Below are 24,394 nucleotides of genomic sequence, written 5' to 3' on the forward strand. Positions count from 1 at the left end.
CTTGCACTGAGGAGAGGCTTCCGTCGGGCCACTCTGCCATAAAGCCCCGACTGGTGGATTGCTGCAGTGATGGTTGACTTACTACAACTTTCTCCCATCTCCCGACTGCATCTCTGGAGCTCAGCCACAGTGACCTTTGGGTTCTTCTTTACCTCTCTCACCAAGGCTCTTCTCCCCCGATAGCTCAGTTTGGCCGGACGGCCAGCTCTAGGAAGGGTTCTGGTCGTCCCAAACGTCTTCCATTTGAGGATTATGGAGGCCACTGTGCTCTTAGGAACCTTAAGTGCAGCAGAAATTTTTTTCTTTAACCTTGGCCAGATCTGTGCCTTGCCACAATTCTGTCTCTGAGCTCTTCAGGCAGTTCCTTTGACCTCATGATTCTCATTTGCTCTGACATGCACTGTGAGCTGTAAGGTCTTATATAGACAGGTGTGTGGCTTTCCTAATCAAGTCCAATCAGTATAATCAAACACAGCTGGACTCAAATGAAGGTGTAGAACCACACCGTGGGAGAGGGCGCACCGCACACTAACGAGGAGAATCACTCAACCAAAACACTCAGTACTGAGTGAGTCAGAGGGAAGGGAAACATCCCGCAGGTAGAAACAGACGAAAGAGCATGGGGACAGCCAGGAGGCCGCTGTGCAAATGTTGTCCACTGTCATCCCACCGTGCAATGCCACTGAGGAGGAGACGCCTCTCGTGGAGTGCGCTCTGATGCCATCCAGGGGAGATTCACCGGCAGACAAGCCAAGCCTGGGAAATGGCATTGCACAGCCAGTGAGACAGGTGCTACGCCGACAGGGGAAGTCCCTTGGACTCCCTGTAGATGCTGCGAACGGCGCCAGGTGGCCGTGCGCGCCACATAACAGGACAGCGCTCGCACCGGGCAGAGGAGGTGGGACGTGGCATCCTCCACCGACCCATGAGGGGAGGAAAAGAACCCGAGAGGGTGATGACCCGCGACCGAAAGGAGTTTGTAATGAGGACTGAGAGGAGGCGGCCCTTGACCCCTGGATGGTGCGAACCACCTCCCGGGAGAGACCTAAGCCCTCCAGGCGTCGCCTCTCAGGGTCTGGCCGAGGAGCGGCTAACTCCTGATCACACCCCCAGCCTGAGAGAGAGCATCCCCCCTCCAGGGGAGTTTCCACAGCTGCCCCGCCAGCAACCACTGGAGACAGGGAAACCAGGACACGCTGGTGTGCTCCGGGGCCACCAGAGTCACCGCCATGGTTGAAAACTGCAGGCGATCCAGAAGGCGTGGGATCAGCCGCACCGGCGGAAAAGCGTACAGCAGCCGGGGAGGCCAGAGGGGGTGCGCTGAGCGTACTCCTTGTTGGCAAACAGATCCACCTCTGCCCTGCCGAACCGGAGCCTGATCTGGTCGCCAGATCGGGATGGAGGTGCCAATCGTCTGGCCAAGAACCCCCCCTTGACATGATGTCCGCCCCTCTGTTCAGCACGCCAGGGATGTATTCTGCTCTGATGGAGAGCAGGTGAGTGTGCGCCCACAGGAGCAGCCACCTGGCCAGACCCAACAGCTGCGCTGAGCGCACCCCACCATGGCAGTTTATGTAGTCGGTGTGGACTAGCACATGCTGGTCCCGCAGCAGAGGGGAGAATGTCGAATCACCTTCCACACCGTGAGGAGCTACAGCACATTTATGTGGAGAGGCCTGCGGCCCTGCCACAGACCGCCCATCCTCGAGAAAGGCAGGTCCCGCCCCAGCCCGTCAGGGAGGCGCCAGGCTTCACACAGCAACCTAGTAGCATCGAGGCCGGCGTCATCGGAGGTCGGAACGGGGGAAGCGAGGAGCCGCTCGGACACCTGTGAATGGGAAGAGTGGAACCCTCCAACTCCCGCTCTTCTGTCAACAGCAGATCAAGGGCTTCATCCAGAGAGCGGGTGGACCACCACACCTCCTCGTCCAGAACGGCAAGCTATCCGCCCGGCACCGCCACTCTTAGGGGGGGAGAAGGGCGCAGAACGGTCAGTGCGAACCGAGAGTGAGCGCTCGGCTGGCGTGCTCTGGTCCGAGGCACGCCTCGCAGCGGGGACGGAGATCACCCAGCACGATGTAGCCCGTGTGGCAGACGCCGCAGCGTCTCACACCGTTCTGCCCGGCTTACTGGAAGACATCGTTCTTCTTGTTTCCGGCTGGAAAGTCTTTTGTTCTTTAGACAAATCTTCTGCTCTTTAGACAGCTCAGTGTTGAAGAAAAATGGGAGCTGATGGCTGGGTCTCACCGTTGTGTGTGTGTGTGTGTGTGTGTGTGTGTGTGTGTGTGTGTATATACAAGGTGCGGACGTAGGAGAGGCCCACGCTGTGGGTGGGCATAGACTGAAATTCTCACTGCCGCGCAGGCGCGCAGAAGGGGTTAACCCAATAGCGATAGCCTTAGAGGGCGAAACCTATACGAAATAGAACGGGCCTCTGTCCTGGACTTAGTCAGCTAATGGGACCGCTAAGTTAGCTGCATGGCTAACTGAGCTAACTAGCTAACTGCAGTCAGCAGCAGTTATGACCTCATATATGCTATCCTTTAAACTACTGAATCACAAAGACATAGCAAAAATTAAGAGAACTATTTTGATGATCAATAAATCATTTAACTCAATTATCAAGAAAAAAATGCCCATAAGTTGCTGGTTTCAATTGCTGATTTCTCTGTATCATTGTGACTTTAATCTATTTTGAACTGTTGGTTAACAAAAGAAACTGTTCAAAGACGTCACCTTGGGCCCTGGGAAATTGTGATGGGCATTCTGTCATTATTTTCTGACATTTTTAGAATTAAATAATTAAAAACATAATCAACAGATTCATCGATAATGAAAACAATTATTTTTAGCCCTAAACCTTTGTAGACATGGACAGAAGGAGAGAGAGTAAGCAGACGGGTAAACAGATAAAAGCAGTACAACGCAAAGGTAAAGACAGAACTGTGTTCCACCACACAGCTCTTGTTGCCGTCTAGCATGACAGAACCAGATGTAAATCATTTACGCTGCTTTTCTTATTCGCTGCTCGGCTTACATGATTTAAGAAACTTGTGATCCTCTTAAACATGTACTGAATGAGGGGAATGAACTCTGCTCACTAACTGCCATAGATGGACTGTTTCTCACATGTTCTGCACACTGATCTCTGTGCATCCAACCTCATTTTGCGCTATGGATGTCTCTGTCCAGATCCACATTTATTTTTCTCTCTCGGTCATTCGCGTTTTGTTTCATGTAAATTCTTAACTGTAATCTGTTTATCTATGCATCACTGTGCCTTCATCTGGTTCAGAGATCAGAGATTAAGGGATGAGAGACACAGAGCAGAGCTTCCTGGAGACCTTTAAGAGAGACGAAGAGGACACAGGAACACATTTTCACAATACATCAGTCAGCCGTCATGAGTCCACATTACTATGTGGGAGCTGAAGCTTGTGTTTTAAACATGCAAAAGTCACGCAGCTGTATGTTTGTGAAGGACGCAGCACTGTTGTTAGGGTAAAAGATATTTTTTGGACAGAAATATAACCGAATTGGGACATAAAAGAGAGAAGGCTAAAACCCTGACCTAAGTTTGTGGTGCCACCTTCATTTTACTGGTGGGCGATATCGCCAAAAATATCCCGGTACCTTAAGGCAGAATTCCGGTATAAAATATATATATATATCGGTATTTTCTGCTAAGCGGGCTGGAGAGGGGGGTGGTTGTAGCGGGCATGTTTTTACTATTTTTAGTAACTTAGCTTGTTTCTTATTTCACCATTCTAATTATACTACATTTAAGTATTACTCACTTATTGAATTTGCCTCGTTCAGTTCTCTTCACAATCACAGACCTAACGTACCTCTTCTGCAAACATGCCATTACCAGAACCAGCTCAACTCGCCTGGACTCTACTCGACTCGGTTTGGCCGTCCTCTGTTTTCCATTGCAGATAGCACCCCTCAACGTAGCTGGTCATCACAGAGACACCACACACAACTGCCACAACGTAATGTTCAATGCGACACACACACCAGCGACACGCAAACAGCTGTCTCTTGATTTAAGGTAAAACGTTTCAACATTACTCAGAATGTAAAGACAGATAAGACGGAGGTGATACGAAAAAAAAGAACCTGGTAGCTGGTACAAGTACAACTTTTACACAATAGAAAACCAAAAAAGGCGAGGCAAGGCGAGTCGAGCTGGTTCCGTGCAATGGAAAAGGGGTTTTACCGTGTCTCCCTCCCTGTATGTCTACTTCGGTGACTTTCTCAATCAGTAATAGGCTAGGCTGTATAAAGTCACTGAAAAAAAACTTGAACTTGTCTTCAGGACTTTTCCTCCCGTGATTCCGTTCACAGCAGCAGCTGAGCTGCATGTTGAGGAGGCCTGTTGACGACATAGCCTATCAAAACAAAACCAACGTGGTAGCTAACGAATAACATCTGGCTGGTGTGTTCACTGTCACTTTACCTGGTCCAGATCAAACTTATATGGTGGAACAGACCCTCAGCATGTCCACATGTGTAGATACAGTAGACAAATGCAGCTGAAAGCACCTATATCAATCATTTACTGATGTAGTCATTGCTCTGTGGATAGCTTAAATATCTTAAATTATATGCAAAAGCATTGGAAGTCACAAGGCACATGGTGACAGGGTTAGCTTGGACTGCAGATCAAGCTGAAGAAAAGCTCCTCAAGTCATCGGAGGAACTTCAACATATTGCAATCTCCCAAAATTAGTCACGGGACACTTAAATTACTACAGCACTTTATCTAACACCTTATTCCTGGGTTTACTGGTATCATATCATGGTGTTTTGTAGCTAATGAAAAGGTGACGCCCTGGAGGCCAGGTATTGTATATGGATGTTTCTTTTCTTGATGGCTGTGTCACCCTTCTTGCTCCACGGTACAGATTTCTCTTTCTCTCACTCACAGTGTCTGCACCCCACACCCGCTCCTCCTCAGAAGGATGAAGTATTTGTTTAGACAGACTGAGATCACAGTCACTGAGAGGAAGCGAGTGCAGCTATCCAAACCGCTTAGTGGGACATTACACTGCTTTTTAATTACATTGCACCACACAATGTGCAAGCTGGAAACATGGCCCAATAGATGTGCTATGGCTGCAGGGGTTTTGCAGAAAAGGAGTAGGATTGTTCATTATGTAGGGAGTAAATATGACAGACAGAGCTAAAACAGTCTCAAAGGGCAGCACACAACTTCCTACATAGAGAATTCAAGTGTTGAGAGTACCAGAAGGTGCATGTATCAGTATGTGGTAGCCACATGCTAATCGTACCAACACTTATGTTATATGTTATCACTGTACAGTTGCTATAAGTAGATTATAAGTAGATTGTAAGTTAGTAAGAGAAACAGCCTTTCTTTCCGAGGGACCACCATGCTTCTACGTGTTTTTCTAAAGGACTTAAAGGGTGTTACTAGCCCAAGGGATCATGGGATCAACATCATGGGGATATTCGTAAAAAACAATACAATAGACTATATATTCCTACTTTTATAATGTATAGGCAAGGTAGGTTTATTTGTATAGCACATTTCAATATCAAGGTAATTCAAAGTGCTTTACACAAAACATACAAGCAACAGGGAAATATAAAAAAGTTTTAAAAGAGTTAAACAGAAAATAAATATAAAAAAGTTTTAAAGGTCTCTCACCTTTGCTTATTTTACTTCTTTGATTCCCCATTTCTCACTCTATCCTTTTTTTTAACACTTAGGGACTCTAACCCTTATTCCTTAAAAGTATATGTGTTGCTCTGCTCACACTTTAACAATGCTTTGTTAGAAATGTAAAGAGTCCCCCTGAGCCATGTTTTAATGGGTCCTTAGACAAAAAAAATACATGAGAAATCCAGATTAAGAGCAATTTGTTAGAATTACAATCTACAGTTGCTCAAACTATTTTATGCATTTTGTGCTTCACAGTTAAAGTCTCTCAGCCACTGAGGAAGCAAAAACAAGGAGGAAGGAGGAAGGTTGTGCTCAGCAGCATTCAAGTGTTTGAGCTTGCCTGGGATGCTAATTCATGACTTGTGAAATAACTTGTGAAAGAAACTACTTAAGCCCAGGGATGTGTTTTGTCATGTGATTTGCTTATAAGATCATCTTTACATGTTTGTATTGTTAAATCAATAAAAATATCAATCACAAAAAGCCTGGTGATGTTGGGATTTTGCTATTGTGAATGCCTGTTTCTGAGTGTGTACCACATAGACACACTGCGAGGAAGAGCGCAGTCATCTTCTGGTCAGAGCAGTCGATGTGAGTGAGTGATGATGAAACCCTTGGTAGTTTTGACCTTCAGAGCTCTCCTGGCCCCTCCATCACACTCTCTGCCTTTCAACACCAGCATATAAAGAAAGAGCCATCACTGGCCGACAGCACACACACATTTCCAGACACACAAGCAATACCTTACAATGCGAGACATGGGCAGCTAGCTCAGCAGTTACAGGTCGGATATCTGTGGTTGTAGCTGAATGGCACCATTTTTCAAGAAGCACACTTGCTTTGATACATGATGGCTGGCAGAAACAAAGGGGAGATTCCTGAGCTATGAATGTGTGCTGCAAGGAAAAGAGGGCCGTGCTGATGTGTTATGACTGCAAAACTCACACTGCTTCCTGCCACCTCATCCCCCCTCGCCTCTTTATTGTCCCTTTTCCTGGAACCTCATCCCCCTCCTAACAGAAATCGTCAACTAGCCCCATCCATCCACCATTCATTCACCACTCTGACCAACGGGTACTGACCAGTAAGACTCTGTTTTCTCACCAACCAGTGCCTTGGATGAGATGTTCTAGCTGGATGTGTCACCAACCCTTTGCCTGGAAATCATGGCGTCAGGTCTTTATCCACGCAAACACTCACTGCCAAATATTCAGATGCTGTGACCTGATTCTTCAAAATTTCACTGACATGAGAAGCTTCTTTCATGTGTTTTTGTCCTGTTTCACACGTCTCTTGTTAATAACAGTTCAATCACAGTAGATAAATCTTTGTTTTCTACTCTACACACATTTGTACATAATGTGTTTAAATCTCAAATTCTCTAATTCACAGGACTAGGTTAGAATTTATGAATTAATCCACAGTACTTGAACCTTTACAGCGTAGAAACTATTGGCTAACTGACAGAAAATAAGTTGATGACAGTTATAAGCGAATAACTGCCCCATGCTCCACATTCTCTGGTTCCAGCTTCAAATGTGAGGATGCTGCTTTTCCCTTTTTAATACCATTATAAATTAAATATCTTTGGGTTTTGGACTGCTGATCGCACAAACCAAGCAATTTTGTTACCTAGTGCATTTTGGCCCACTACAAATGGATGGTAAATTGTGATCTAACTGGGGCCAGTATGCGTACGTATCATAGACTGTATGTAAAGATAAATGACATGATGGCTCCCCAAAAGTAAAGCCAAAATATCTAGATCACCTCCTGGTGGCTGTCTACAGTGTAGATTATAAACCCCACCCAATCCATATTAGCGGATAGGACACAGGCCAAACTAAAAAATAAAAGTACCTGTCAAATAAATGTTTATATTTTTCCCAAAGATGGTTTCTGTCATTACAGGTATTTCTTATCACACTGATGTATGTTCAAGGGTTAATTTTTCTGATAAGTTTGGTTTTATTTACTTATTTAATGCTATAAAAAGGGGGTTTCACATCATGATTGACAGCTGAGCCCTGCTCGCGACTGAGTCGGCCACGTATACGGATGGCACCTCAATAGTGCAGACTCTGGCCCCAAATGACATCACTAGCCCAAGATGGCAGCACTCCTATCCGGGATATTTTGCCTACAATTTGGTTTAGTGGGAGAAAGTGATGACGTTTCATCGAAATTCAGATACATGCAATGGGATGTATCATATTGTATCATAGTTTGCAGGAGAATCTGATCATTTTAGAACCAGGACAGGTCTGGTCTAGACTTGAGACCGCTCAACGTCTCTTCTCCCCTCTCCTTTTGCCATTTCACTGACTGTGGACCTACTGCTGGCAGCTCTGCTGATGTAGAGGGACAAGTCAACAAATCAGCAGCTTCCTATGCCAAACTCCTCAAACAACGCTCAAAATGTGCTGAACTGGCTCATCCACACATAGAGCGATATAGACAGGAGTTTGCACACATACATGTACATACCGGCAGCACATGCACTTACACATGCCTGTAATTAACCTCATGGTTCCACTTGAAACACACAGGTTTGTCACTGATGTGTGTGTGTTTCATCTATGTTTACCAGCCGCTAACATGACACAGTCACTCAGTTCACAGCCAGCAGCTTGGCGGCTGCCTGATTTAATTTTTCAAAGGCTAAGAATAGACTTTTACAGGTTTTCCCCACGCCAAAGCAAACACCAACACAACAACAGGGGCTCTGAGAGTCACTCAGATCAGTTGGAGACGGTGCCCCAGAAGAGGCCAGAGCTAACTGAATCGGTTTCCAGCAGCAAGCAGGGAGATTCTTAAACACAAAAAAGAAAATCTGTTTCTGTAACTGCTTTGCTTTCTAAAATGTAAAATGTAGCACAGCCTGAAAAAGGACTACTCCCACAAAGCAACCCCTCTAAAATGTGGCATCATGTATTTAATCATTGGGCAGCACATGTAACCGCTCGAGTTTTATTAGCCACACCAAATGTTTAAAGACAGCTCCCAAGTAAATTGTTTCCAAGGACTTAAAAATACTTACATAAGAGTATTTGAAAGGAAAAGTATGCCTGCAGTGTGTGCTAACAGGGTGGAAGGGATATGTATGTAAAATGAAAAAGCCAGTAATTATAAAGGCCTGTTGCGGGCTATAAGGGTAAAAATTGGGTCATGCCTTTGCCAAGGTAACTACAGGGGAGACGAATGTGGGTATTCAGTGAGACACACACAGAATGGTTGCAATCATTCATCCTGTCACTGCAGAAAATGATGGCTTTATTGGCTACCATCCACAAGCATTGCCTTTGCAGAAGATATCATATAAGAAAGGGGTGTGTGTGTGTGTGTGTGTGTGTTACGACCGGTCATGGTCAATGACAAATGGTAATCAATTAGGGTGTGTGCTAAGGTTTCTGGGTAAAGGTTCTTTTTCCTTGACAAGGTCAAAAGCATAAGACAAACATAAGGCAGATGCCACAAATCATCAGATTACAATTAACTTTATACAAATAAAATAAGTAAAAGATGAAATGCCTCTCATTCTCTGAAATTTCTGGCTGAAATATTATGAAAGAGTCCCATGTGGTGAAGCATTTAGGCCTAACCTTGATGAATAGCGTGTGTGTGCGTGTGTGTGTGTGCGTGCGTGAGTAAGAGCAGGGGCCTCTTTGAGCACTAATGACAGCTGATGATAGGCTGAGAAGAACAGCTCTGTGACTGATGAAAGCTGCTGCGACGATGAGGCAGAGAGAAGGGTCAGATTGTGGTGGAGAGGACCACAGAGCACAAAAGATAACGCTAATGACACAGCTATTTCACCATTTAACACTTGCTTGGCCAACACAGGGGCAAAAAAGGTGGCCGCTAAATAAAAGCTGCTTTAAAAAGTAGACTCTGAAAACCTATTTTCTAACTCAGCTTCTTAATAGAAGTGCTGGGATCCCATCTGATGGGACCTAGATTTAGAGTTTTGACTGTTAAATGCTTAATAAATAAAACCCTAGGACCCTAGCAAAATACTTCAGGGGCTTTAAAGCAGCTCTCTTCTAGCTTATAGGGCATTTCACATCCATTGAGTTGCTACAGGTCATGAGAAATATCAATAAATTAAAAGGCCAACCTGGGTGATCCCATTCGTCCCATGAGTTGACGGGAGTGGCTGTTTGCAGGATGACATTGGCCGTATCCATTGGGCCCTGGTGGTCACTAAAACATTTTGATGAGCATAGAAATGATGTGAACCATATGCCATGGCCATGTCAGTCACATCTTAACACTTATTAAAAGGGACATTTTGGATGGGCGCCTGAAGCGGTGCTTTCCACCAACTACCAACAGCAATTAAAAACCCAATAATGTAATCTCTCATGGAAGAACACTGTCATATCCTTCCAGCAGAGTTGCAGACACTCACAGAATAAGATGCCAGAGTTCAAACAGTTCAGAAGCCTCCAACACAATAATAAAGCTTTATATTTGTTCTACTTTCTATTTTGGCTACCTGTATAGCACTTGGTTTTAATAGCGTAGCTTATAAAAATACTCATTTGAGGACCCAAATTAGTTGAATCTAAAAGCCAGAAAATACTTAAGCTCTTGAAGCATGATGTTGGACAGCTGAAACAAGGCTGTGACCAATGATGGCTGACTTCATCAACAAAAACTTCAAAGGCCAGCCGAGTCTCAACTGTATAGCCTCAGGCAGCCTACTCATCAATCTGGAGACGGCACTGAGGTCGTGCCATACATCCAGTAGATAACATCATACATCAAACAAACTCTGGGAATACTACCCTGCTCTTCGGCTGAGGTAGATATCTATCGGGTTTAAACATAAAACATACACCTGGAATGCTTAAATATACTAACAAGTTGGTGTTGTATTTCAACTGTGGAGTTTCAGTATCAAAATCAGCGTTACAATCTTGTTTCCCAATCAACACACTGAATCTAGATATTGATTTTAAACTCATATTACAGCTGGACTGTGAATAATTTGTGAAACATTCAGTACTTCCCTATCTTGATATGTATTTATCCACCAATTACATTGCTGAATAGTTGGAGAGTGTGATAGAAGGGAGTAAGTGGTACACCCAAAAAGTGAGAGCCATGGTGGTCATCCTCTTACTCAATTACACCTGATAAGAGCTGGTTGGAGCTGACCTATGAGATCTTATCTAATGTTATGAAAAACATAAACCTCTGTAATGTGTGGTTTTCTGTTTATGTGTGTGTGAGGAGGGTGGAGGGGTAGCATGGGTCAGACACATGTACACATGATCAGTTATAGACGGAAGAGGCATGGAGCTGATTGGACACACAGAGCTGTACACTCTAACCACACTAATCTCTCTTCAAACCAATTACTAAGAGAAATACAGCCCAGCTATTATTGTCCTTATAGAGAGCACTGTGTACTGTAGGTGACAGCATACAGATGCTCTGTTGATACAGTATACACAGACAGCAGACACATCCTGTATGTATTATGGAGGACATGGCACCAGGGAGCCCACATACCACACACAGTCTTCAGCCTTCAGGCTGAGAGCAAAAGAAGCCTCCATGGTGAAATGCTGTAATTGCAGCTTAACTGTCCAGCACAAATACAAACAATTTGGTCATATCCTGCACAGATGCAAACAAACGAAGGAGAAGAGCACTACAAGAGCAACATTAAATAGCTGATGCTGCCATTCACTATGACTTTCTGTCGGACATATTACTTCAGTCCACCAGTACTTTTACATACATTTACAATAGAATAAATAACACAAGAGGTGAAATAAATGCAGGGCTATTAGCAGAATTATGAAAGGGGCAATAGACTGAAGAAACAAGAAAAAGGAATGAAAGTGGGCAAAAAGTGTAGAGAAGTGAGGAAGAAAAAGAGGGGGCTAAGAGACCAAACCGAGAAGAAAAGGGAGGGAGAAGGGCAAGGTCTGAGTGTAGGAGACCCAGGAATGTTAATCCTCTTTGTATGTCTCCCAGCAATGATTAAACTTTTCTAATATCAGGCATGACGAGAAAACGGGTCATAAATGGGTCAGCTGTGGGAGAAAAGGAAAAAACAAGACCAAAGCCAGTGGTTACGCTCACAGCAGCACAGCTTTAAAATCACACAGTGCAAAGCCACAAACAAGCCGGTGTTACTGCCTGCAGGCGTTCATGTAGAAGAGCAGAACCAAAGCCTGTTGTTAGCCTACATGTCTCCGCCACACTGGGCTGGGTGTATCTGGTGTATCTGTGGTAAAGTGGATATGCATATTTGCACCCTAAATGAAACCAAGCTACACTGAACTGCAACATGCTGGCCTGGTTATTCATTAACCACAATAGCCGGGGCCACGTGACATATGAAATACATCGTGCCTGCTGCTACTGTGTGAAAATGGCCAGAGAAGCTGGCAGGCTGAGTGGAGGAGTCACAGAGAACCACTTAGCGGCTACGCTAGGCTAATCAGAGGTGAGAGGTCAGTGCCAAACTGTGTGTGCTTAACCCCTACGCTTCCTGGAAACTGCTCTCTGGAGGAGGATTAAGAGACGACGAGCGCACATTTTCCACAGCTCGGGAATCCCTGAGGCTCAGGGGACTGGACGTATCCCTCTTTTTCTCTTCATTTTTTCCTCCAAGTCTCTCTTTCCTCTGCTCTCACCACTTTCAATGAGCTAAATCATTGCCAGCAGATTTAAAGACAGGGCAGATGAAGAGCAACACAAGGAAAGTGAGGGGGCACGGGTGGGTTAAGGGGGGGCATGTTTGTGTCTGTTACGCAGTGGTGTCAGCAGGGAGACAGATTGGAGAAGTATTTTCTTGCCTGTCAGAGGAAAGGCCCTCTCACAGGAGGGCTCAGACATCATAAATCCTCTGTGATTCTTTCCATGCCTCTCTCTCTCCCACTCTCTCTCTGAGCGCAAATTCTAGTTGTAGTGTCGAAAACAATCTGATTCATAATTTCCCCTGAGTGGCTCTGTGAATTAGCCCCTCACACAGCTTAGTAGGCTTCATTTTCACATGGTCTCTATTCATCAGCGTCTGCGGTCGCACACTCTAAACCCGCAGTAACCTCTACGCTTGTCCAGCACCCAGAGCAGCCACACTGGACTGTCTCCACTGATACTTAATTAAGCTCTTACAGTGCCATTTATCTCTGTACATTTTGTCATGTATTACTATGCTAAGTATTAGGTTCACGTACTGTTTTATGGGGCCTTTATTGTGAAATACCATAGACACCCACTTAGACTCTTTCACACGCTCTCACTTGGCTCTATATATATTCCTCCATCAAAAGCATCGCAGCTCTGATCATTAACATTCTTACACTGAAGGGCAGTTTTATCACTCCGACCACACGAAAGAGTTGCCCGCTTTGAAGTGGAGTTATAGCAGGCATCAGCTCTGCATTTGAGCTAACTGTACGTCTGTCCGCAGGGTGCCTAACTACTGGTAATCTAATGAGCCTTCCGTCAATGTGTGAAGTAGCCACACATCTGTCTCAAGCCAAGTACCGTGATGGACTCTGTCCAACAAGGATGAGCAAAATTAGTTGAATCTGGTTGTTTGAGAGTGAGAGAGAGAATCTGACTGAAGGACTTACACCCTCACCTCTGGACCAGTTCCCTCATCAGGCATAGACGTTCCTTAGATTCTTTGCCAGATGGGGAAAAACCACTGCATGAAGCCCTCCCACAACAGACATAATGTAGAAGTACTGTTCTCACATACAGACATATCAGACACTAAATATAAAAATATCCATGGGTGTCAGCCAATATTTATTTATACTGCACATGACTGCCATCTCCTGGTGTTAGTCTTTTTAAGTGGCATGTGTATTGTTTAATGTGCTTTAATATCCACATGTTGATATTACTGTTATATAGTTTAATGAAAGTTTCAATCTGAGTATTGATTTATGCATTATGATTTCTCTATTTGACAGTTTAGATGCAGATTGTAAGACAGCGGTAGTAATTTTTTGTTTGTCCAGTCTAGCTGTTTCTAGGTCTGCAGTCATGAGGTTTTGGGTTTAATCAGAGGGAAGGCATGAGCTAAGTTTACCTTGGTCAGATCTAAATCTGCAGCTCAGTGGCTCCAAAAGGTTCTCAGCTCTTTAAGCTCTAAAAGGGAATAGTTACTGCTCTGACTGCAGGGACTAAGTCAGGCAGTCACTGATACACCAGCTCATACAGAAGTTGGCATCGTAGAAATCCTACTCACTGTAGCCATTGCATGCGACAGAGCCCTTGTGCTCTGCAGCTCTGTGCTGTTGGTCCACAGTCCCAACAGGAAATGTTTTCACTCAGCTATAGGCTTCAGTGCTTTGGAATACTAAAATAAGAAAAAGCCAACGCAACCACTGCATTACATAGCGCACAGTTATGTTTGGGGATGATGTAGGGCTATATAGGCTGGTAACCTGTGTATGTTATACACCGTACATAAATACACATTTCAGGTGTACATAAAAGGTCAGGTGCTATGAAAAAGTGCTGGTCTTCTGCTTGTGAACTTACTGCCCTTTGGTATCCCACTCAACTACCCCCTCATTTCACTTCCTTCCCTCTCAGGTGGCTGCAGAAGCAGAGAGCGTCCCATGTGTTCACTCATCTGTCCCTTGACACACATTCCCTAAACAAGCACTCTCCAAAACACTGCTGGTTGCCATGGCAGTGCTACTGGCCTGAGTAAATAAGAGAGAGGGGGAATAATGTCCTTAGAGGAAGGCAGTGGTGAATGTGGTGGGGGGGCAGCAGTGTGTGTGTGTGTCATTGCCACTGTACTGCCGCCATGGGAGAGCTGCCTGGCAGAATCATTACGGTCTGTGCAAACACATGCTGACGTCCCAACTTAAGTTGGCCCCGCCACACACGAACATGCACACACACAAACGCACACACTTCCAGATATACATCAACACATGCATACGGACACACACATTCCACCACACCTGTGTCCGCCACAAATGTTCAGTTAGGCAGTGTCAGTGTTCTGCAGATGCTCACCACTGACCTCGGCATCTGAGCCACATGTGCTCATTATTCTAATTGCACATTTCCTCATGTTTGTTTGCACAATGGCTACTTGCAGATCTGAAATAAACCACACCTACTGTCCCTGACTCTTGTTTAGTCTGACACACACGCATGCAAACACACAAGTAAAGCATGTTTAGTCTGGTTTATTATTTTCCTTTTAATTTCCTCTCAAATGCTATGTCACTTGAAATAAAAGGAGCTCGGAGCATCCAGTCGCACAAAAAAAGGCATATGAGTCAGCGTCAGGTAATGGCTAATTAAAATGCATCCAAACAAAGAAACATGCAGGCACACATACCCATGAACATTAACATATTGCTGGTTAATGTTTCAGTTTGGATGATTCTGAGCACATTTGTTGTGAAATTGTCATGAGCAGCAGTGTGTACAGAGGCGCATTTGTACGTTTATACTTGTGACATCCCTCATTACGAAAACTGTACAATAATTCTAGTTCGCACTAACTTTCCAAAAATGACCCCACTCACAAGATCTAAAACTCAAACTGGTCCTCACAAAGATAGACATTAAAGATCACACACACACACACACACACACACACACACTCTCTCTCTCTCTCACATACACCACTGAAGCAGCTAAATGCCAATTAGACACAGATGAGAGACATGAATGGAGGAATGGAGGACTAAGTGAAAGTTTAGTGCTTACTTGTCCACTGTGGATTCCATTTTTCAATCTCAAACTTGGAGAACAAACCTGTTGACCCTCCTGCTACCCCTCAACCCTGCTGGTTGCATATGACATAGTCCAGCAGTAAATCTTACCAAGGTGTCTTGATGTATCCCTGTTTTAGCTGGCATTGCTCTATGTGTACATATGTACATGCATGTGCACCTATGTATTTATGCATGTGTGCATACAGTGTGGTTCAGTGTGTTTGTGTGGCATCACATGAGCACACATGGCTTTGTTATTGCATATATCAACCAGTGATTAATGGAACTCAGTACTGCAGATGAAAATAAAAATGGCTCTGGTCTTTTAGGGATTTAGTTAATTTGTGATGTTGCAGTATAAAAGCAGTCTGCCAAATACTAAGGTTTCAGCTGAAATAATCTTTGATTCAACTTGGCCTACTTTTTGAAACTTTTCATTTTAGTTCTCTTAATCTCCTCAATTTTCCAAAGTCGCAGTTCTTATGCCAGCCGTCTTTAAACTTACATGAATATCATATAATTTGAAAATGTCAGCTTCATCAAAGCACAGGAATGATGATAAAGAACACCTTAAAGAGATTTGTAGCTTTTTAGCACATGTGAGCTGCCTGTGTAGTTTTCTTTCCATGTAGGACATGTACATGACAGGAGAAAGAAAAGGCTACAAATGGAGTTAATTAGTTCCTTGGTTACTTACTAGGTAGCTTAAAAACAATCCATAAAACACACCTCAGCGCACTTTACGGACACATAAAGCATGGTTGGAACACCTTTCGGACCAATTCACTTGCATGTCAGAACTACCCATTGCATCATCAAAAAGCAATGACACCCTGGTCTATCTAGATCATGACCCTCACTTTTGGCCCAATGGGGACCCCTGGGCAGGCACTAGCCAAGTCCAGGTGGCCCTCCATTACGTTTCCAAATCATAAGGGGTCCAAAGACCACATCTGGAGCTAACCAATACCTCCAGGCCTGAGGCAAGCCAGAGTGAAGCCCGTCACGGTCAACACATGCAGGCAGAACAGCTAAGGCACCTGGGCTCTGGATACCAGAGCCTGCAGGCGCAGGACACTGTGCAGGGTGATGTTTGCATCCTAACTGTCCTAGTCAGATTGGTCTGCAGCTAATACAGTAATTTAAAATAAAATATATAATATATTTCCTGACCTCAACCTGTCTGTTCATTTAGAATGTGTTACTGTTGTGTAGACAGAAGAATGGCAAGGCTGTCTTCTCTTAACATTTGGGAAAAAACTTGTTTCTGTGTGTGGTCATATATGGGTGTGTTAAAGCTGTATTTATATAATTTGCATGCGTACAGTATGTATGTATTGGCCTGTGTATTGTATGTGTGCGTTGGGAGGTTCTTGGCTGTAAGTGTTTATGATTATTCTTTATCTCCGAGCCCACATGAGCATTTAGCAACATGAGTAAGGCTTGTGTCAGTCTCAGCACCCCATAAACCTCCCTCCCCACCCTATCCCTTGCTGATGACACATGTCTCTGTCTTGCTAAACATCTTGTTCCAAAACGTTACTTGTTCCAAATGCCACGTCAGTGAGGAACACATTTTCATTAGCAGACCAGAAAATACACGGCACTTTGCTTATATATACAGTATACCCACACAGAGGCACACACACGTCCGTGTGCTCGTGCATATCCACCTAGTCACAGACACACACAATACAGGGAAACAAAGCATAATAGGCACAATCCAATAATCCCTTCTTTATGTAATCAACTTTTTACAGAAGTTGCTACACAGTAGTCCCACAGTAAAAGGAAACTTCAGAGTGGACTCACAAATGAGGCTTTCTGCTATATTATATAAAACATATTGTGAACAGCTTCAGAGGGGCAGATGTGAAGCAACAGGACACACAGCAGCAGCCAAACAGAGAGCGCTTGTGATGGAGTGGTCAGCAGTCTACCGCATGATGGATCTCCAGGTGCAATTTGCTCGTTATCAGCAGCTATGACGGATGTAGAGTACCATAGAGTACCGCAGCAGGAAGGCAGGCCTTTCCCCTTGATTCCCTTAGATCCACATTCACTTGAGAGACATCACTGAAGCACAACACACAGAGAAATTACATTGCTGATCACTGTATCATCTGACATTTTTCCCAGGATGCCAGTGTGTCCACCAGAGACACACAAATCACTCATACCGGGCCTATTGAGTGAGGGCCAAACACACAAACACACATCTGAACAGCCTTGGCAAAGATGTCAATCAAGTCTTGGCAAAACACACCAGAACTGGAGGGGGAAACTGTAGGAAATTATGGATATTAAATTAACGGAGTAACAGTCTTCACACTCACACAAATGGACACATACACATTTATCTCACAAAGTACACAGGCAGTGAGGTTAGCATAGCACTCATAGGTAATTCTGTTTGATAGCTTTAACAAGCCACCACTTCCATTTCTCTTAGACTGTGTGTTTCAACACTTGTGGTGTAATATTAAGTCTTCTGTTTGGTCAGGCCAAATTGACCATTTGGCTAACCTATAGGAACAAGGTAAGAAGTATACACCGCAGATCCCAATGTGCACAGCAGGGTGGAGTATTCCTCAGAAGTGATACTGTCACATTTACAGTATAAATTAGAAATAGAGTAGAAACGGAAGAAGAAAGAGTGCGTATTTGTAACACAAAAAAATTTAATAATGTGCCCGCATAGAACACATTTTGCACCTTCATTACAGAGTTCATTTCAGTTGGCCTATATGTTTCTAAATATCAAATTCCCTCAATTTTTCTTTAATACCATGGGCCAAGGTAAATTCAAAAGTCATTTGACCAAGCTTTGTCAAAAACAAATTTTTGCTTCTTGTCCTAAAAAGGTTGGACTGGTCATCAACATAGAGGAAAAAAAGTTAAATTATTTTACATATGGCATATTTGCTGATTTGTTTACATACAGGACTGTGAAAGAGTTTTAGGCAGCTGTGGAAGAAATGCTGTAAAGTAAGAATGCTTAGGCATAGACATGTTAAATGATTATATTTATCAGTTAACAAAATTCAAAGTGAATGACAGAAGAAAAGTCTAAATCAAATCAGTATTTGGTGTGACCACCCTTTGCCTTCAAAACAGCATCAGATCTTCTTGATACACTCGCACATAGTTTTTGAAGGAACTTGGCAGGTAGGTTGGCCCAAACATCTTGGAGAACTTCCCAGAGTGCTTCTGTGGATTTAGGCAGCCTCAGTTGCTTCTCTCTCTTTATTTAATCCCAGACAGACCCTATGATGTTAAGATCTGGGCTCTTTGGGGGACATACCATCACCTCAGGACTCCTTTTTCTTCTGTGCACTGAATAGGGGTGCAATGGTGTGTGCGTGTGTTTTACACGGTTTGGATCATAGTGACAGATCGGATCATTTTTACAGATCAGCAAAAAGTTAGGGTTGAATTATTTTTAGAAAGTGCTACTTTGGCTCTGATGTCACCGCCTCTCTCTGCCTGTAGTCACTACTCTGTAGTCTCGCTTAACGTCCCACCCACAGCAACTGATTGGTTACACGTCACAAGTAATAACCTACACATAATCAACACTGAAGGCTGCTGTGTTTTTGTGCATAGGCTTCCACTTCTATCCACACTTCTCTGAACAGTAGACAGTTCTGAGCTGATGGCACTGCTGGACATTTTCCAGTTGTGAAGGGAAGAAACTAATGTGTCTGCAGTTTCCTTGTACAACCATTGTATCTACAGTCTTTAAAGTTGCATGTTTCTGTTTTTATCTATTCAAAACAGCTTGGACAGCACATCTGGACACCCGTCTGCCTTGAAATTTCTGCCTGGGAGAGACCTTGCTGATGAACTACCTTGTGTCTTGTTGCTGTGCTCAGTCTTGCCATGGTGCATGACTTTTGACAGTAAACTGCCTTCAGAAACCTCATATTGTTAGCTGAGTTTGACTGTTTGACTCACCCAGTTGTGTTCCTTCTACACAGCTGTTTCTGTTTCACTTAATGGTTGTGTTTAAACCTACATATTGAGTTGTTCATCATTAGCAACTGTTTGGTATGATTGTTTAATCATACACCCAACAATATGCCTACAAATTCCCTGACTTTGTGCAGTGTTCCTAGAAGAATTAATGCTTTTTTGAAGGCAAAGGGTGGTCACACCAAATGTTGATTTGATTTTGATTTTCCTTCTGTTTCATTCCATTTTGTTAATTGATGAATATAATTTATTAACATGTCACATGCACGTATGTCCAGATGTACAGTTGATTTGCAAAAAGACAGAGTCAGAGTCCATATGGACAAAGACATAAGTCATTCAAATGCATATAAAGTCAAATCAATCGGCTTGCTTCAGGTCTTTTTTTCCTTTTGAAGTCTGCTGTAACTGATATAACCTCATCCAGCTGTGCATTGCTGGAAGATGAAAAAGAGGCCTTTTTCATCAATATCAATTTTGTTCACTATCCCACAAACACAAACCCCTGTGCACATTTAATTCCTGTAATACGATCGATTCAAAGTTCAGCTCATAGTTTTGATTGTTACTCATGAACCATTTCACAAAACAACACAATTTTTCCCTCCTTTAATTCCTTACAGCTCGTTAGTTCATTGGGTCAAAATATGTCCAACATTTTAAGCTTAGTCAAAAACAATTTTTTGTTGTTGTAGTGGTCCTAAACAATTAATTCAATCTACACCAGATGTAACGGGAAACATCATGTGGCTGCAGCTTATCGACACAATTTTGATACTTTAAACTGTTTGGCTGCGATGCACACATGATCAGGTGACTGTAGAAAAGTCATTTTCATATCTGCGTGCATTGTATTGTGCTTGATGACCTTTCCCTAAATATTGCTTCTGTCAGAACGCTGTTGTTAGTTGTGCGTGTGGTAAATGTGGGTGGGCGGCTTTGTAAAATGAATTTATTGATTTATTTAGATTACACAAGTTTCCTCAATAACACACACAGACATACACACACACACACACACATAAAGTACGCATACACACTCAGTACCTGGGAGCCCTGGTGTAGGCCCCAGGTAGACCCTAAAACCATTACTGTAATCTCATCATCTACTGGACCAGGAAACTGACCGAGAGGAAATACTGAGCACAGGTCAAAACTTTAACAAACCAACATGCACACTAATATACACACATGCTTACAGTCGCACATGGTCTCACACACATGAACACACACTAGTTGTGACTACACAGGGACCCTGCAGCATACGGTCCCTGCAAATGTTTTTGTTCTGTTCCAACCACAAGACCATGAGTTCAGTCCAGTTAGCTAGAAAGCCGAGTCCCCTTTGTTTAGAAGAAAGAGAATAATGGCTTGTTGGAAAGGGTTACCCTGCTTTACTTTCGTGCCGGTGGTTGTTACGGATTTCTGGGGATTTAGAATAAAGCCATTTGAGGATCATGTCATTGTTCAGAGCGGCATGGATACACAGGGAATGGAAATTCACAGAACCAAGGTAGAGCTTGCAGTTCAAGAAGTTTGGAAATAATGATGTAGAGATTAATTTTTAAAGTCAATTGAAGGAATGCCTATGTACATATTGTACCTTGCAAATAAAGTCAGTGTGTGTGCACAAGCATGTGGGCATCTTTATAATCTGATGCTTATGGGGAAATGCAATGCCTCAATACAGTATTCCTGCTTAAATACACCAAAGCGATCTAGATAATACTCAGGAGTTATTCAGGGAGTGGAGGGCCGGGATGTGATGAGGTAGAAAGTGGGGTTTAAGGGATTAGGATGAGCCCACTTCCCGGTAAGAGCCATGGAGGAGCTCAATCATGAATCACACAGTTGTGACTGACTGTTGGCCAGGGAGCAAAGTACTAGACATGGCTGAGAACATTAGTGCAACAGTGCAAAAGCATGCTCAGCAACCAGCACAGAGAAGAAGACAAACCACATTGCATACATGTACTGTAACATAATTACATTCCTCCAGGCACACACATGCACACAAGCACAGGTTGATGCACAGCAAGTCAAAACCAGTGTTTAAATTCCAGGGAGACATCTGTAATGAGGACTGAGTCATTTGGATCTAATTATGGGCAACCAAGTGGAAAAGATCGAGTAAATCAACTCAAAGTGATTTCAGTAAAGAAAACTCAATTCCAGCGTGTACACTCAATTCGCCATAAATTTAATTAATGTTGTTTTAAATGGAAGCACTCAGCTGATTGTGTGTCATAAAACATTGCTGAGGTTTCAACTTCACTCCCCCTCTCTCATTTCTCTTTCCTCTTGTCCTACAAGTATGGAGTGAAATAACAGCGCTCTTGTGCCATCTTGTGTTTTCTTTTGCATCCTACAAGAGGCGAGACAGTCCTCTTGTTCTAAGCATAAAATTAAGATGCTGAGAAAATGTGGTAGTAGGTTAAGTAGTTATTTAATATATTGAATATCATTTTACTCAACCAGAATAATTTATGTTAAAATGCAGTGTATGTTTGGATTATCTTGATGATAATTAGCTAATGAATAGCATTAATATGCTGTAGGACCCAATCTATGTAATATATTAACTTGTGTTTCTGTGTTACTCAAATCCAAAGTTGTTTCCAACTTAGTGCAGTTACTTGCTGGAGTAAAAACAGTGCTTCACAACCTGGAGGTCAGGGACACTTTAAGGGGATCAAATTAAAGGATCGCGAGAATGTTAACAAGATTATAAAGAGGAAAAGACCTCTTTTAACAGTTTAAATCTTCGTGTAATCAATTCGGATGATTTCACCTCTTCTGGCCTCTAATAAGTATTATACAAAATCCACTTTTACACATTTTTTCAACCTAATTATGTGTCCCAGGTGTGTCTAAAGACCCCTCAAACTGTACATCAAAAATGGATCTGCGTAGCATAGGACGCAGTAGACGGCCCCGCCCACTGAACACGTACTGAATGCACCACATTGAATACAATTAATTTTTTTTTTACTAATAACTAACCCATTAGATACTAGTAGCTATTTTAGTTTCGAGTAACTATTTTTTAGTCATCAGCAAATCATTGCAGATTTTTGCCATTGAAATGTATGGGGCTCTGCAGTTCAGATATCATCGATTCATCAGTTACTAGTAACTATTCCAAAAGATGAAAATGAGCATAATATAGGACCTTTAAATAAAAATAATCTGAGAGTGAAGAGTCACATACACATCACAACTTTTATAAATATAGAACTTGTAACAAGGGGTTGGAAGTAGACTAAGCTGTCTTTAAGGGTGTCACAAGCCAATACAGTTTGGAAACCATTAGTATAAGACTGATGGAAATTGCACTGTGTTAATTTTTCCTCTAGATGGCCTTAGCTACCAACTGCACACAAGAGGGTCAGAGAAAGGAGGACAGTATTTGCAATGCAGCAGGATACATTAAAAATGCTTAGAGGTCAATAAAAGTCATTGTGCTCCAAAAGCAGCATCCCATTGATTATATACTAATGAGGAAAGTACAGAATTTCAGCAGCTGTAACCGCATGAAGGAAAAGAAATGGGGTTTCCAAAAAACTAAAATGTTGCCATGAAATTTGCAGAGTTGAATCATAAAACGTGTTGGTATAAAAAGAATAACACAGATATTCTTTCACAGCTCTCCAAATAATTTGTTTCTCACACATAAACCACATGACAGAATCTCATGCATATTCCAATTCTGCAGGTGTTGTTAGTGTAAAAATACAACTCCAGACATCTGATGACAAGTATCAAGTTTGTACAGTGACAGATGTGTTTACTGTGAACATGACTATAAATCATGTTGACAGTAAAGCAGTAGGAGGTCACACAAAGTCATTTTGGTTCTTGATTTGTCATACTGAGGAAACTGAAAGGTTAAAAGCAAATGACTTGAAAAATGAACAAACTTAATAGTGGCAGGGTTTGCGTCAATGAATTGGCATGTTTTAAATAAAGATAAAGGAAAGCTGTTTGTATATACAAATGTTCCATAATTGTGTTTATGTAAGGCATAAGGTACATACATTTATTGTCATCTTTGCAATAAAATTAAGACAGGGGCTTTGTTTAAATTGCTTTGATAAGTTGTGGATTATAAAGGAAGAAGACATTAATCACAAGGGTGAATTTGTGTTGGAGTTGACGTTGCAGATATCAGTTACTCTTCCTTCCTTACTTTCTTCCTCGTCTGGTGTTCATGGTGGTGACAAGATCACATTAATGTTGATTTAGCTCCTTCTGAACGCTCTCAGTGTCAGCTGTCGTCTATATATGGCTTTTGTAAGTGATCTGAGCTGTAAGTGTTGCTGATGCTCCTGAAATCAAATCTCTATCTCTGGATTACCCTCACCTGTTACTAATAAACACTTTATTGGAGAGAACATGAACCCATATTTTGTCCGTATTCTCATGGTTGTGTGTTCTCCTAACTCATTACACACACATTCAGGCACTGTCAGTGTCAGTGTCTCTGACCTATGGTGGACAAACAAAGGCATTTCAGTTTTGTAAATACTTTTGTGAACATGATTCTTGGAGCTGGCCAATCTTCTTTTTTTTTTTTCTCCCCAACTATAATGGGCAACCCACCCCGCTCGGGCTTGCCACCAACTGGCAGTGGCAGCAGGCTGCCCAGACCTTGGAGCAGTATCAAGCAGACCAGGCCAGTCTCCCAGCAGCCAAAACCCAACAGATGCATCCTACTGAAGCCCGACATCACAAAATCAGGGGACTAAAATTTGAAATATCCTCCCTCACACATAAACACACACATATTCACGTCTAAATATAAACACTCCCTCAGCTAGGGAGTTAGTGGATAAGTAGAAATAAAATCTGGTGTATCAATTTAATCTCTGCTGATTTCTCTTTGCCCTTCCAGTATCTGTTTCTCCATGGCTTTGCTTTTCCACCATAAGTTTCATTTGTAATGGAGTAGCTGGGGGTCCTGCCAGTGCTGTATGTTTGGAAGGTCAATGTAACATTGCCAAAA

At 42.9% G+C, this 24,394-nt stretch overlaps 1 long non-coding RNA gene across 1 annotated transcript in view; it reads left to right on the forward strand.

The window, feature by feature from the left end:
* The window catches only part of LOC123983790, an 11,881-nt gene extending 5,706 nt beyond the window's left edge, over positions 1–6,175 (forward strand). The window contains exon 2 of the long non-coding RNA XR_006828283.1: positions 5,948–6,175. This is a non-coding gene — a long non-coding RNA (uncharacterized LOC123983790). The remainder of the gene's footprint in view (positions 1–5,947) is intronic.
* The last annotated feature ends 18,219 nt before the right edge of the window (positions 6,176–24,394 follow it).

Source organism: Micropterus dolomieu, linkage group LG15 (assembly GCF_021292245.1).
Source record: "Micropterus dolomieu isolate WLL.071019.BEF.003 ecotype Adirondacks linkage group LG15, ASM2129224v1, whole genome shotgun sequence".
Taxonomy (NCBI): domain Eukaryota; kingdom Metazoa; phylum Chordata; class Actinopteri; order Centrarchiformes; family Centrarchidae; genus Micropterus; species Micropterus dolomieu.